The 14,996-nt window shown below is 52.6% G+C and overlaps 1 protein-coding gene across 1 annotated transcript in view; it reads right to left on the reverse strand.

Moving 5' to 3' along the window:
- Positions 1-14,413, reverse strand: part of CACNA1E (calcium voltage-gated channel subunit alpha1 E) — a 139,060-nt gene extending 124,647 nt beyond the window's left edge. Inside the window, exon 1 of the mRNA XM_057427225.1 lies at positions 14,298-14,413. The gene's annotated coding sequence lies outside the window, so the exon portion shown is untranslated. The remainder of the gene's footprint in view (positions 1-14,297) is intronic.
- Between the last annotated feature and the right edge of the window lie 583 nt (positions 14,414-14,996).

The raw sequence follows: 14,996 nt of genomic DNA on the forward strand, positions 1-14,996 counted from the left end.
ATTTCATCCTTGCTGTTTCATCCCTCTGAAGCATATTACTCAGAATAATTTATACCAAAGCAACCTTCCTGCCAGATAGCTGCTTTGTGGGACCTTAAGCACACTAAAAATGAGCTCAAAATAAGGATGAGATTAATTCACGGAAGAAAGAATGGCAGGTAAACCCAGGAATAACAGCCCAGCTGCAGTCTCCAAGCTCCGTGCTACCAGTAGCCAGAGCCTCAGAAGATACAGCAGGGAAAGAATGATGTACGTCTGATTTCTTACGCTGTTCCTTGTATTTCTTAAGATGCACACCAGGCCAGCTCAGCATCTCCACAGTCCTCAGCGAGCAGTCAGACCAGGCACAAAGCTAGAAGGAACTTTGCTCTGACCCAAACTGACTGCTTCACTTGTCAGCCCCATCTCTCTCTACTGAAACGATGCCTGAGAGCTGAATTAGCTCATAATTCTATCCTCAAATTGGCCCTTTTACAGCAGCGTGTGTGCTTGGAGCTTGGACTTTACCATATTTGCAAACATCAGGGATCACATTGCGATAGCATGCGAGCGGCTGATAATCGGTGGCCCTCCATCCGTCACTCTCTGTCTCCAGGAAGGCAGACAAGGCTCTTCCACAGGCGGCACACAACATTTTTTACACTAGAAAACTACCATCTGTAATTTCTGTAGACATCCCAAGGATGGCTGAGGACCGGCAGTGCGAGACTGCCGGCGTATGTCACACAGCACACAGCCACCCCGGGGGCTTCTCCTCCGGCATGGCATGGCCGTCCGGCACTGCTGTGGAATTCAGTACTGTCCCCCCTCACCATCACTCCTCATGCATGCTCATGCTGGACACCAGCGGGGACCATTTGCTTTCAGAACCTTGGCAACTCGGAAATGGGCAAAGCTATTTCTGGCAGTGTCACTCCCCCTCTCTCCTCTTGCCCACTCACTCCTTCCTAAATAGCTTAATGCCATTGAATTTCCCATGCCAGCCATCCACCATCTGCTGGCAGGCTTCAGAGCACCAGCAAGATGTTCCAGCAAGCTGGGGCAATCCAAGAAACCATCCTTCATGGTTTCCAGCCCCATACCTCCATTCCTCCAAGTGGCACCCGAAATTCACCCCTCCGAGCAGGGTATCACACTGACACATTTACCCTTCCCAGGCTGGAGCTGATGCATGACTCCCATATAACATCTAGGGTTTAAAACAGGTTTAACCCTTGTTTATGTGTTAGCCACCAACAGAACCACTTGTGAGGTCTCCAGCCTTCCTCCAGTGCCTGTTGGTCTGTTTGCGGCTGTACTAAAACCCCATCATGCTACACACAAGGCACAGAGAAAGAAGGAAGCTACATGTCCAGCACTGAGCACCCTCAAGCCAAAACCACTCTTACACATGGGCCATCCCCTTCACCAGCAAAGCAAAGACCAGAGCAGACACCCCACATGAGCCACCTCCCACCCACACCTTCAGGACATCTCCCCAGCCTTGTGCACACAGGCCACATTTTGCTCTGTGCAAGACAAGCCGCTCACCAGGGATACACATCTGCAGTGCTCTCACTATTCACCCTTCCTGTGCCTCCCAAGCTACTCTGTGTCACCCAACACTGACTGCAAGTCAGACTGATGGAGCACCCACTCACACCCACAAGCACGTTTGTGGCTCATTTCCACCACATTCATTTTTATTTTGCACAGAAAACCTGGCCTGAGAAATTCAGCAGCAAAGCTCAATAACACCAGCAAGTGCACAAAGACATTTTCAAGCTGTCCACAGAAAACTTTCCAAGCAATCAGCATCCCTGAGATGTCAGGGAGGCAAGGCTGGCTGCAGATCACATGCAGTCACTGAGGGATTTCTAGACACAGACCTGACACAGTCAAGCTACCCCTCTGCAGAAACTCCTCACAGTTTCTCTTCAGCCACAGTGGATCTCCAGCCAAATTGTTGAATCACCTGTACCCTGGTGCAGGTCCAAGAGCAAGCCCAGATATTCACCCCACTGCCAAGAGCTGAGGGTCTCCCATGTCACCCCAGCAAATAGCCAGGAGCTAAGCCAGCATCTCTGGGTGAACCTCCTTTTGCCAACTGGCTTCCCCATCCCATTTGAAAGTCAGAGTGAGCAACCTGGATGAGAAGTGCAGCACTAAGTACATGACTATAGCGTGCTCTTTGGTTCAAATGTGGCCCAGCACACCTGGAGCCCAGGAAGCAGTGTTACAGGCACAGACCCACAGCATACCCTAACCCCCCATGCAGGTTTTGACCAAGGATGCTACACACCAAGCAATGCATCCTCTAAAGAGGCTCGAGTGCTCTCTGCAGCCCACAGGAGCTTTAACATGAGGCCAGTATGAAGTGTTTATAAAAATCACAGTTTGGTGCAAGCCGTGGAGCACTGGGTACATACAGCCTGCTCGAACTAACGGATCACATTTATTCCCAGCTTGCTACTTCCATATGCTGGGGAGGGGGGAAGCCCAAAACCAGAGAAGTGATGATAAATTCCTAAAGCTACTCTAGCAAGTTAAAAAAAACACCCACCAAAACACCCCATAGCAGAACCAGCCTCACACCATCTCCCAGAAACTTTCTGCACTGCAAATGCTGAATTAAGTCAAGAAGAGGGGGGAAGAAACAAAAAAAACTTCCACAGGAGATTTCTATTGTGTCTCCTTTCAAAAGGACAACACGAATCAAGGTCTCTTGTTGCTGCTTTCATATTCAGCTGACCACCTCAGCAGTTTGTTATTTAAGAGAGAAAACCTGCACCTTTGCCCTTGGGTGCTAAGCAGGGTACGGGAACACGGGCTGGGTGCACACTGCCTGAGGAGAGCGCAAAGAGTGCAGCCACCAGGATGTCACCTAAAGGGACTTACCTAGGAATGGCAGGATGGACAAATGCTCACAGCCTAAACCTAATAGAACCTGGCCTGATTTCACCCATCCTTGTTGCTGTGCTTCACCCCAGGAACCACTGCATCCCCTCAGTGTGACGTGCAGGGATGCAGAGGGTTTGGACCTGCTCCTGTGCCAAGTGCCTGCTTACAGCACTGCATGGCAGTGAACAAGGGGTTCAATCCACCAGCCAAACCTGTATAGAAGTACTGGTGCTTCTCAGCATCCCCAGGCTGCCTCTAACTCAGCTGTAAGTTTTCCCTCCAGGAAAGCCATAGGCAGCAAGCCCCTCACCCCAGCCAGCCTTAAAGCAATGGCACAGCCCTGTCATACAGTGCAGGAAGGGGTAAGCTCATGGGTGCTCACCTTGGGCTGCACCCACCCATGTCTCCTGCAGCTCCTGCCATGGTTCACCCAACCATTGTGGTGTGCTGGGACCCTGCAGCCGCTGTCACACCAGGACCTCCTCTGGGTCCAAAGCAATCCTTATTAAAAATAGGTTCTACCTACAACTCTCCCAGGTCGCACGGCCGTCATCACCATGGCCCCGGCACACCTCCCAACGTGACTAATGCCAGTGGTGTGTGACTAACACCCCATCCTGCACTGGGGAGGGAGACAGTCCCCAGCAGCACAGGCAGGGACGAGTGGGCTGCCGAGCCACAGTGTTTTGGCTGGAACAATCTCTACCCTCTCTTCTCCACAGGGTTTCTCCATGTGTCTCACCCAGCCTGCCAGCATGCACCATCCCAGGCTGGGAGAGCATCCTGGTGGTGCCACCCACCACCCTGCTCCTCCCAGGCTGCAGCATCCCAACTAGTCCATCCCCAGTGCAAGGATGCTCCAACCAAAGCTCAGCTCCCAGGTCTCCCCAGGGAAAGGCTGCCATCCCAGTCCACTACAGTGTGCCTGAGGGATCCTCCAAATCTAATGATGCTTTGGTTATTTCTGAAAACCCAGGGGCCTGGAGGCAGGAAACAAGGGAAAGCTTGGCTCAGCACTAGATAAGCAGCTGTCTGACAATCCCCAAAGAACCCCCAGCCACTGAGGCCTCGGAGAGGTGAGGGGGAAATCAAAACAGAGATCACATTCCAAGGAAGATGCTGATTTACTGAAAGGAGTCCAGAAAACAAGCATGACTTGGAAAAATCATTAGCTTGGAGAAAAGATGTGGAAAAGTACAATTGTTTGGCATCAAGATGAAACGGAGACAAGAACATCCTCAATCACACTAAGCATTACTGAGAGGCCACCAGAATAAACTGCTCCCCAGCCAAAACAGGATGAGACCAGAAGTCCCTTCCAGTTCTCCCTCCTGTTTTTCTTTGGCCCCAAAGCTTCAGAAAACAGAAAGAGACCTGAAAACATGAATATAGGAAGTTCTAATGGTTTTCAGCTCATTTTTTAGATCACACATCAAATTTTTTACATGTTTCTGTATCCCAATGCAATGTTTGCATCTTCTTGGCTGGACAAAACAGCAGGATACAGCACCACAGAGCCTGCAGCATTCAACCCTTGAATCCACAAAACTAGAGACCTCAAAAAATAGAGGGGATAAAATCCAAGTAAATACATCCAATGCAACAAGCACATAAAGAGACTTTTGAAGCCACCCATACCCCCCAGCCCTTTGGAAACACATTAAACATTCCTCAAGACAGCTTTTACATATTGTGCTGGGAACCACGCACAGACCGGGGAGGGTTATTTGTCTTCTCCTCCCAGTGATGCGCAGCAATAGCTGCTGGCAGCCCAGGTGATTTAACAGCAGCAATGTAGGACATGCACAAAGATGCCAGCGTCACACGGGCAGCAGCTGTTTCTGTTGACTATGTCCACCCAGTCCAGCCTGTTAGAGGAGCCTCACACTGGGGCAGGAGATGGGAAGGTCAACACTCTATCCTCATTTTACATGCCAAGATCACCATATGAATAAGACCTCACTTGTGCTTCTGAACCAAGGGTCCTTCCCACACCCAGTGACAGACCACCACAGCAAAGGAGCTTGGGCAGATGTAAGCACTTCTCAATACAATCCTATAAAGCAACATTAAAATTGACGTGCTACAAGAGGTTGAGATGGGGTAATCAGTTCCTGGTGCAGTGTATTTGTGTATTCTAATAGCAAGAATCCAGTATCAACTGAAAGTGAGAACTATCAAGCCTCAGTACTTACTTCATAGCTTCAAGAGACACATTTATTTTCTATCTCTGGTCTCCTCTAATATATATGTATTTTTAAAAAAAGAAAAAAGCACACATTATTAAGGGAACTGATGAATAAGAGCAAGATGAAAACACTGTAAATTGCTCTGTCATATGTGTCCAACTTGGTTGTTTTTTTCTTTTAAAAGCATTTAAATCCTCACTTTTAATCGACACTGCTCCTGCTGCAGGACACCCCAACCACAGCATAAGCCTTTTATTAATAAAATACATATTTGATCCAACAGAGCAGCTTCGCCCTTTCTTATCATCACCTCACCCCAGCTCTCCTGTGCTGGCACTGCTTCCAGGCACAGAGAAACAAACAGCAGTGCCCCAGAGCCCCCTCACCTGTCTATGCACCCTCCTGTAAAGAAGGGCATAGCACTGCTAAGAACTGACCAGACTCCTCACTTCAGTGCAGAGGTGACAGTGTTCAGCCACCCTGGGAATTGTCTTTATCCTCTGCACCCTGCATGCCACTCCCTGGGGCACAGAGAACCCCAGCAGCACCCACACCCTTTATGATTACAGATCTAGTGCACACAAAGGTCCACTTTTACTAAAGTAGCTGGTGACACCTTCAAGTCAATGCATCACGCCCTCCTCCATCACCTGGGAGAAGCTGTTTCAGGATATCTCTATTACGCAGGAGTTCCTCATCTTGTTATCCAATGCCCCTTCGGAAAGCCTGGGCCAAGAAACTCGACTGGTTTGGCCCACAGAGGCTGCAGCAGGAGCCCTGGTAGTATCAGCGCCTCAGCTGCCCGCCTGCCTGCTTTCCAGGAGCTGCTCCACAGCCCCCAGCAGCAGGTCATGTTTCATGCCAGAGAAAGTATCCTTGCTTTCGGCTCGCTTCCTGGGGTGAGCTGCATGGTATAGATGATGGAAGCAGGAGACAAACCAGATCACATATGAAGGCTTTTCAAAATTAAAAATAGGAAGAACAACATTAATTCAGATTACAGCTTTTGATCCAAGCAAGCTCAAGTCACCCAAAAATCCCAACAGTGATAGGAGTAGGTCTGAGCCCAGTTCTGAGCTGCAGCCCCATCCCCGAGCACACCAAAGTCCACTTAATCACCCCAGCAGCCCTCTTCAGGACAGAGGCTGGAAAGCTGCTTTCCTCTGGAAGGTTATCATGGGGAAAACAAGTTCCAGCTCTCAAGGAGCATCAAGAAAATTAACTACCAGGAATAACAAGTAGGAAACAGGTGACAGCTTCAAGACTAATAAACTCTCCCAGCAACACTAACAGCTTTCTGCACGAGCAAAACAGATAAAGTGACTGAAACAAAGTCACGACAGTCACAAGTTGAGTGAGACATGAGAACAACTGAGTAAGTTTTGGCAGGTGGCTGGAAATAGGCAGTGGAAAAGAAAGCAGGCAGAGCAACTGCAGCATCCGTGCTGCCCAGCTCCGTGTTCAGCTGCAACCCAGCCCCGCTGTGCTGAAAGAGCAGCAGCACTTCTCTAAAGGTCCTACACAAGAGCAAGGACTAATGCTAATATCTGTGCATTGCCATATCTCATTGGCAGAAGGGTGAAACTCTGCAGCAGAGTAATAAATTCTCCCTCTCAGACCTTTAACAGGACATGTGAGTGCTGCCAGCCCAGGGTGCAGGAGGGGAACCAGGGCAGGAGACACCTGCTAAGCAAAGAAAGTGTCAGCTCCAGACAGAAGTTGCTGGGAGAAAAAAGTGCCAACAGAAGGGAAAGAGGGGGGAAGAGGGGGAGGGGAAGTCATCTGTAGCTGGTGGAAACTGTCTATTCCACCACAGACGACACACTTCATTTCAATTTTGCTTTTTATATCACATCCACTAGAAGAAAAACATCACCAGATTAAAAAGATGGCTTTCAAACCTAAAGCCTTCAAACCTGTAACTTCCTATTCCAACAGGCAACATTAATTCGGGTTTTTTCAAAGCCTTTACCCTCTCCTCATCCCTTTTACTTGTTCTCATGAATTTGCCTGGTGCAAGCTAGCTGCACTCCACAGAAGTATTTAAAATTCAACCAAAGTGCTGTCTCCGAGGACATGGAAAACCCTGTGAGTGGCTGCCAGACTGCAATGCGATGCACAGGATGCCCATGGACTCCCCAGGACACCAAGCTGCACCATGAGGAGTTGGTTTCCTCCCTTCTTTGCTCAGCACCACCCCAACACAAGAAGGCATTCAAGAGCATCCCTCATTCCCCATGACATTGCCCTCTGATCATAAAGCGCTCGAAGACCCAGTATCACTTCTGATGCCAGGATGAGGGCTTAGGGGTGCACTCAGTCTAGCCCTGCACCGCACACCAGCTCCACCCCAGGAGCTATTGAGGGGAGGGACCTGTGACAGGCTGGGGTGATAACTGTGGGACAGGTCAGGCTGGAAAGGGAAGTGGACCCTGGAGCTCAGAACCCAGCTGCAACAAGACAAGACAGAGAGAAGGCTGAAGAGACAGCAAGCAGTAGCCTGTGGTTAGGGTATAGGGTGCAAGACCAATGGCTTTCCAGCCTGGGTCAGAAGCAGGTTGGAAGGGGGTAGAGAAGATGCCCAGACAGGTATGAAGGTGAACATGAACAAAGCAATGCTTTCCTGCTGAGACCACCATGGGGTCACTGCAGCCATCCAGCCCAGAGTGGCTAGGGAGGAAGCAGGGCCAACATCCAACCCATTCCTCTTCCCTTTCTATCCTGACATTGACTTTGGAGAGACAGCCTGGCTGCCAGAGCAGAGGGGCTGGGCTGTGCTGCCCATCTCCTCCAAACCCTTCCCACTGCCTCCTTGGCTGTTTGCACACAAACATTCACCCTGGCACAGGCTGAGCTCGCACCACTGGCAGAGCAGGCAGGGTCCTTTCCTCCTGGAGTGGAAACGGGAGGCATAGGCAAGGAAAGAGGCCAGCAGGACGGGCAGGGCTGCACTGCGGCTGGCCACAGCAGAGACTGGGAGCCTGAAACAGCCTCCAGGGAAGCGACAGCCACCAAAGATGGAGTAGGGAGGAAGGAATATTGCTGAGCACAAAGCAAGGAGGACCAGGAGAAATACACAAAGAATTTATAAATCCCCATGTAGATGGGAAAGCCACGTGAGCATCGTCTCCCCAGGAGGACATTGGTGAAAGCAACAGCTGCTACGCACCGGCACAGAACGAGAGATCACCGCCCTTCCTCCTCCCAGGAATCTGGCACCCTGGAAAAACCTGCCCAGCCTTTGCATTTTGCAAACCTCAGCTCTAAAAATAACCATCGGTGCAAGTGACACATTTTGAGCGGAGCCGGCAAGCGGCAGCCCACAGAACCAGACTCACTTAGCATCAGCGGACATGTGTTTTGTAAACAGATTTTTTTAAGGTTGCTTAGTAAGCTGCTGATCAAACAGCCAAAGCCGTTGTCTGATGTGGCAGAAATGAAGGGGGGACCCAAAGACAGGGGAAAATCCTGCAGAGGAGCATGGGATAGAGAAAACTCAAGAGCTGGACCCCGTTTCCCAGCATGTCCCTCATGCCTATATTCACACTTTTAAGACGGAGTTTCTCACCCTTTACTGCCCCACAACAGGGGTCCCAGCTCCAGCCATGCCCACAGCACCAAGCCCCCTCACCAGCTGCCTCCAGAGAGGAAAAACCCTATTTATAGAGAAAGCAGAGGAGCAGCGATGGCCAGACAGACCACCCCACTGCCACAGGGCGGTGTACCATCTCCCACTCTCCTCCCCAAGCTCCCAGGTAAGCAGGGTATGTTCCTGCAGGGCTGCAGCCATCCCCCAGGGGCTGGGATGATTGGCAGAGCACAGAGCAGGAGGAAGAGTCACCCAGACTGTTCCCCAGTTAATATCATGGTAATTAGCCACCATCTTGAGCAACTCCCATTAGTTACAGCCTGATTTTCTCAGGCACAGCCAGCACACGAGATGTCAATTAAAACTCATCACGCAGCCAACTTGGAAGTAGGCACCCTGGCCCACCGTGGGGCTCATCCAGGTCATGGAAACATGCGGAAGAGGTGCTCCTTTCCTTGAAGGACACACTTAAATTAATTGTGAACTGAGTCTTATTTCCCAGCCCTGATTGGAAAGCCTCGGTGAATGCATGCTGGCTTTCCAGAGCAGATGCTGTAGGGCTGGAGAGGCCACCAGGGCTGGATCTGTGCCCCAATAGCAGACCACAGCCAGGGTTTCTTTCTGGAGCTCTGCTCACATGCTCCCACCACTGCATGAACCCTCACTCCCAGCAGGATTCACACCCTATGGCGGGCAGGGTGGCACAGGGGCTTGGGGAGCAGGCTCACTGCCTGCAGGAAGAAGCTCACTCTCCAGAGCTCTTTGCTAACAGTAGAGCCGGTTGAACAAAGCCCTTCACCCTCTAGCACCCATCCCTAAAAGTCACAGAGGATGCCCCAAGGATGAGTCAACATCAAACAAGCTGCCTAGCATGGATCAGTTGCATAAAAGCACTCAACACGGGTCCCAGCTGGAGGGCATGAAGCAGATGCACCCCTCTCTGCATCCAGAGTAACAGGGAGTTAAAGCCCACCTTCCCCCTGCAGCTGGGAAAAACAAAGCAGGGAAAATGCAAATGTTTTGCTGGACCAAGTATTAGCCACAGCTTAATTGCCCCTCTCCAGGGATCTGGTCACAGGGGTAAGGTTCATCATCACCCAGGCCTACCAACATCTCCATGCTCTAAGGCACCTTTCCAGCTGGTTTGGTGCTTATTTATAGGCAGCAGTCCTCAGAGAACTGCAAGAGGAGATGAAGCTCAACCTCTTCCACAGAAAGCTTGACAATGCTGAGCTTTCTTGCTGCCTAGCTAAGTGGGGGGACAGGGGAGCAGCACTGGAGGGAGTAGAAATCAGGCTCCAGTATCTTGCCTGTGCGAGTACAGAGGCTTAACACACACGGTGTGTTTTTAACAGGATCCTATATTCCTTGCTTGTTAAATGAAAGGAAATAAGAGTATTTTGGTACCAAAGAAATAGAATAACAAACACAAGCCGGGCTGAGAAGCACAGATGCCTATGGATGGTGAGCAGGGCAGCAGGGCTCTGTCCCTCTGAGGGGAGTGCGTGTTTTGGTGCCTGTGCTGCCTTGTTTAAACAACTGCCTGGGAAACTCAATGTTTGATTTAAATCCACTAGAGGTGTCCTCTGAGGCAGAGGGTACATAACTTAACATGGAAAGTGCTAAACTTAACCCTCTGGGCTGAAGAGGAAGAAAACATCTCTTCTGAGCTAATAACTAACACAGGAGATGGACACAGTTGGAGGGTCCCCTTGGCCTTAGCATAGTAAGGGAGAATCCCCAACAAAGCAAGGGGGTAACCTAGCTCCTCATTTTGCAGATGCCACATCTCAACATCTCAGGGGAATTGTGGAATAACTGATGCCAGGGAACCTCTGATTGAAGCCACTGCTCAGAGCAAACTCAGAATGATGCCACAGACACCAGAAAGGGAGAAATCCCAAAGCTTTCACTGGGCTGCACCAAGCCTTCATCCCCAATCCCCCCATCTCCCACCCTGTTCAGTTCTCAGCCTGACAGAGAGCTCAGCAGCCTCTCCCTGGGCACGAGGCCTCACGGCTGTGACTAATGGTGTGTTTTGACATCCCTGAAATACTCCAGCACTTCATTTCAGCCGCAGGGAGCAGGAAGGAAGGAGGGGACATGCTGGTGCGGAGCCGGCACTGAGAGGGAAGGAGGAGCAGGAAGAGCTTTTGCAAAAGCACCAGGCAGCAATAAAGCAGAGCAGTATCTAAAACTTGCAGGAGACGGCTGAGGAGCAGGCTGAGAACTGGAAGACACCCAGGAAGCCTGTCTGATGTGCTCCTCACCTGTGCCTCCCCTGGAGCTATGCAGAGGAACAAGGCACTGGTTTTATTTAGTGTCTCCCCTCACCCTGCAGTTTCACTGCTTGAATGGGAAGACAGGGATGCTTCAATAATTCCTAGTGAGCCTCTACCTGGTGCTGAGGGCTGTGGGATTGCCCCAGTCCCCTGCCCAGGCTGCCAGAAGGCAATGCCACCAGCCTCAGTCTCTCCAGCAGAGCCAGGAAAGCAAGAGATAGGGATCCCTGGGGAGGTTAATTAACAAACATCCTTCCTGTGCTAAAACAGTCACCTCCGGCCCCAGGGGGGTCAGTGGAGACATAGCCCCAGCCTCTGGTAGGGGAGCAAAGAGCATCCCAGCCACCAGCTGAGCTGCTGGTTGAGACCATCTGCCAGCCAGCAGCACTGGGGAGAGAAGCAGCCGACGCCATGGGGGGGAACTGGCTTTTTTCCTGACAGCTATTTTACTCATCACCAGCTGCTCATGCTGGGGTTCAGATGGTCCTGCTGCACCCCAGCAGGCTGGGGGAGAAGGAAGAGCAAGGTGCCTGTCTGGGGATCCAGATCTCCACATGCGATCCCCAGAGAGACAGAGGTGGAAAGTGGAGCAGCCTTGGGAAAACTGACCCAAAATGCACCCTGCCCTGAGGTAAGAGCCAAGGGATGGCTCAGCACATTGCTAGACTCACTCCAACCTAGCAAGCAGAGCCCTCTTTGCACCAAGGAAGAAGAACAGTCCTCCAGGCTGCATCATCCCAGCCCACTGTACACCCATTTCAGCCATGAGCATCCATGGATCAACCCAACCACAGAATGCAGAAAGTTAGCAGAAACTCCACCTGGCATAACGAGAGTGCCACTCACAGAAGTTTTCTTGGGTCACTGTGAGCAAGGAGACCAGTTGACAGCAGTAGTGGGGAAGGGATTGTTTTCTCTTTTCAGCTGTCACTAAAGTCATCAGTGTGGCTGTGAGTGATTCACACCAGTGTATGAAAAGCCTGACTCAGGCACTGGATGCAGTGGGTGGGTGCACTGACTCAACCACGCCAGGGATGGGGCACAGGGGGCTACAGCCTCACATGGCCATGGGAAAGTCTTGTTTGCAGGGGGACAAAGGCACCACTGTCTGGGAGATCACACAGACATGCTTATATCAGCAGCAGCATGGGTGAGCCCAAGGAAAACACCACATCTCAGCATCAACCTGTCACCCGTCCAGAACAGGTGCTAAAGTGCAGCAGGGACAGGCCACGCTCTCATTTGGTCTTTCACTGGGGAAAGCTATACTCTTGCCTGTGTGATGGCAGAGGAGGAGGAAACCTCCAGGTGCTCAAGGGGTGCAAATGCATCCCAAACTACAGTGAACAAACTTTCCAGGTATTCCAGGACCAATGAGAAGCAAGGAAATTCAGCCATGCAGAAGGAGAGACAAGAGGGGAGCTTAGTGCCTGGGGACAGCCTCCTACCACAGCCATCTTCTCTACTTTCAAGCCTGTAGACACACCTAGGAGAGCACCAGCGCTGAGACCTGCCCTGTGACCCTGCCATGCTGCCTGTGCCATGCTAGTGAAGGGCTGCATTGCAGAGACCCCCACAGTTGCTGACTAGAGGGACCTCAGATCAAAATTCCTTGGCATCCTGCTGCTGCTATGCGCCAGCAATACTGTGCAGACACTTTGGGGAGAGGGAGCTGAAGAGAATCCCTCCAAAAAACACTCCCATTTGGATGGTGCTCAGTCTCAAATTACTCAACGGATGGTAGCTATGTCCCAGTCTTTGCCAAAATTGCCAGCAGCAGCAGCCGAAGCTGCAGTCGTGTGTCTCATCTCACTGACAGCACCTTCCATAACGCTGTCTCATCTGCCAAACAGCCTCGGCCATGGATACGGACCAGCTGAGAGTGTCACCACATCCCACGGCATCCTGAGCCCAGACCTCCCCATCTGCAGCATGGACCAAGCCTGGCCTCGTGTCAGCGTGAAGAGGGGGATGAGATCACCCACCCAGGGGAATGCAGCCCATAAGGGATATGAGGGTGGTCCAGGGAGCAAGTAGCACTTGTCTGTTTCAGGATCGTGGGTGAGAGCTACCCTGGCCATGCAGAAGGCCAGCAGGAACCACAAGCACCAAAACACCCACTCAGCAACGCAAGAGCAGGCAGGAAAGCTACAGGAACAAGACAAGCAAACCCTGATTTTGGGCACCACTCATTCATCACTGCCACCAACAACAGCCAGGATGGACCAACCTTAGAAGCAGCACCCAGACCCATACAAAGTGGGGACTGGGTGCAGAGAGACCACACAAACCGCTGGATGCCCAGGGCAGGCAGGGCAGGCTGCTGGGGACTCCCATGCAGCCTGGGGACTCCCATGCAGCCTGTGCACTCCCAGAGAAGAGAGGAAATCCTGCACATCTGGGAGGACTTGGGCTAGCAGAGGACTGGAGCTGGACAAGTCCAGGGCAGGTCACTACCACTGCCCCTGCCCAGAGCACGGGCTCTTCAGAGTGCTCAGAGCTCTCAGGTGGCCGAGGCAGGGGAAGAGAAGGGGCTAACACCCCACCTCGGCCTCATCCACCCCACCCGGGACATGAGGCAGGGCAGCCCCCGACACAGACACACACACGCTGCTGCTTCCCAGGGCAGAGGGTCACCCAGCCCCACCAGCCGAGCCGAGCCCGGCCCGGAGCCGCAGCACGGCCACGGCCACGGCCGCTGCCGACCGGGACCCCGACGGCAGCCCCCGGCCCCCTCCCACACCCAGCGGAGAGCCACCTTAAGCGGAGAGCCGAGGTACCCGCCGCTCTCAGGCTACCTTAATAAAAACTTTGTGAGCGCAGAGCTGCTTTCCCAGGCACGGCCGAGCCGCAGCCTCCGAGAAACCCTCGGGAAGGAGCGAAATGGGGAATCGAGCTTCAAACTTGCGGTGCCCTCCCAAAGAGCAGCTCCATCCTCCCGTGCGAGGAGGAGAGCCCCCCGGCCCCGCAGCCCCCCGGGGCCCCAGCCTACCTCTCTTAGCTGGCTGCCGCCGGCTCCTTCCCCCCGTTCCCGTCCTCCTTCCCCGACGCGACGGCGCAACGTGCGCCCGAAGCTCAGCGCATCCCCAGCGGCTGGGGTGAGACAAAAGCCGCCGAGAAGGGAGGGGAGGAGGTGTTCACTGAGACGGAATCGCTCAAAGAGAGGAGGAGAAGGAGGGGGATGGAGATAGCCTCAACTGGCGGGGACTGCCGTCTCCCGGCCGTCTCCAACAGGTAGCAGCGAGCGGGGGGACGCGATGTCCCCAACGGCGACAGCGTTTCTTTACTTTGGGAGGGCGAGTGGGATCTCCCCAGGGCCACCATCCCTGGCAGCACCTAGCGCTGGGCACAGCTTACCTGAAAATAGAGGCATGGCTCCTGCAGGAGAGCTGGGTGAGGTCGGGATACTATTCCAGAGACATTATTTGTTATAGGAAGGGAGAAAAAGAGCCGGGGGGAGGTAGAGAGAAAAAGGGGGAGGGGAAGGAAGGAGGGAGAAACAAGAGGAGCAGGGAGGGAAGAAAAGGAAAGGGGACGGGGGGGGGGGGGGAACGACACGAAATTAAAAAAGAAAAGGGGGGGGGGGCGAAATAGAGACAGTTAAAATCTGTCTCCTGCCCACACAGTGGGAAAGAAATTTCTGACAATCGGAGAAAGGGAACTCGCACATACACCAGAGGGGGCAGACGCAAGATAACAAAGGAGGAAGGAGCCGAGCTCCACCAAAACAGAGCAGGAGCTGTCCGGGCACATCCCCCTTGCACACGCACAGGGGTAAGGACGGGTGCACATCTCTCTGCCCACCAGCACAGCTCGGCCACTCCACCCGCCCAGCAGCAGCACCCAGAAACCTGCACCGTGGGTGCTTCAGGAGGTTTGATTTGAGCAGCTCAGACCCACACCAGGACTGTGGACTGCTGTCAAAGGACCCCACATTGCCCCACCAGCCAGTGTTGGTGCTCCTGAAACCCTCTTTTGCAGCCTAGGTCTAGGTCTCCCCCTTTCTCCACACACCTCAGTCCAGGGCTTAGTGACCTCCATAGATCTTCCCACACA

Source organism: Pezoporus wallicus, unplaced genomic scaffold (assembly GCF_028554395.1).
Source record: "Pezoporus wallicus isolate ANWC-B61680 ecotype Strahan unplaced genomic scaffold, APGP_CSIRO_Pwel_v1 scaffold_7107, whole genome shotgun sequence".
Lineage (NCBI taxonomy): Eukaryota > Metazoa > Chordata > Aves > Psittaciformes > Psittacidae > Pezoporus > Pezoporus wallicus.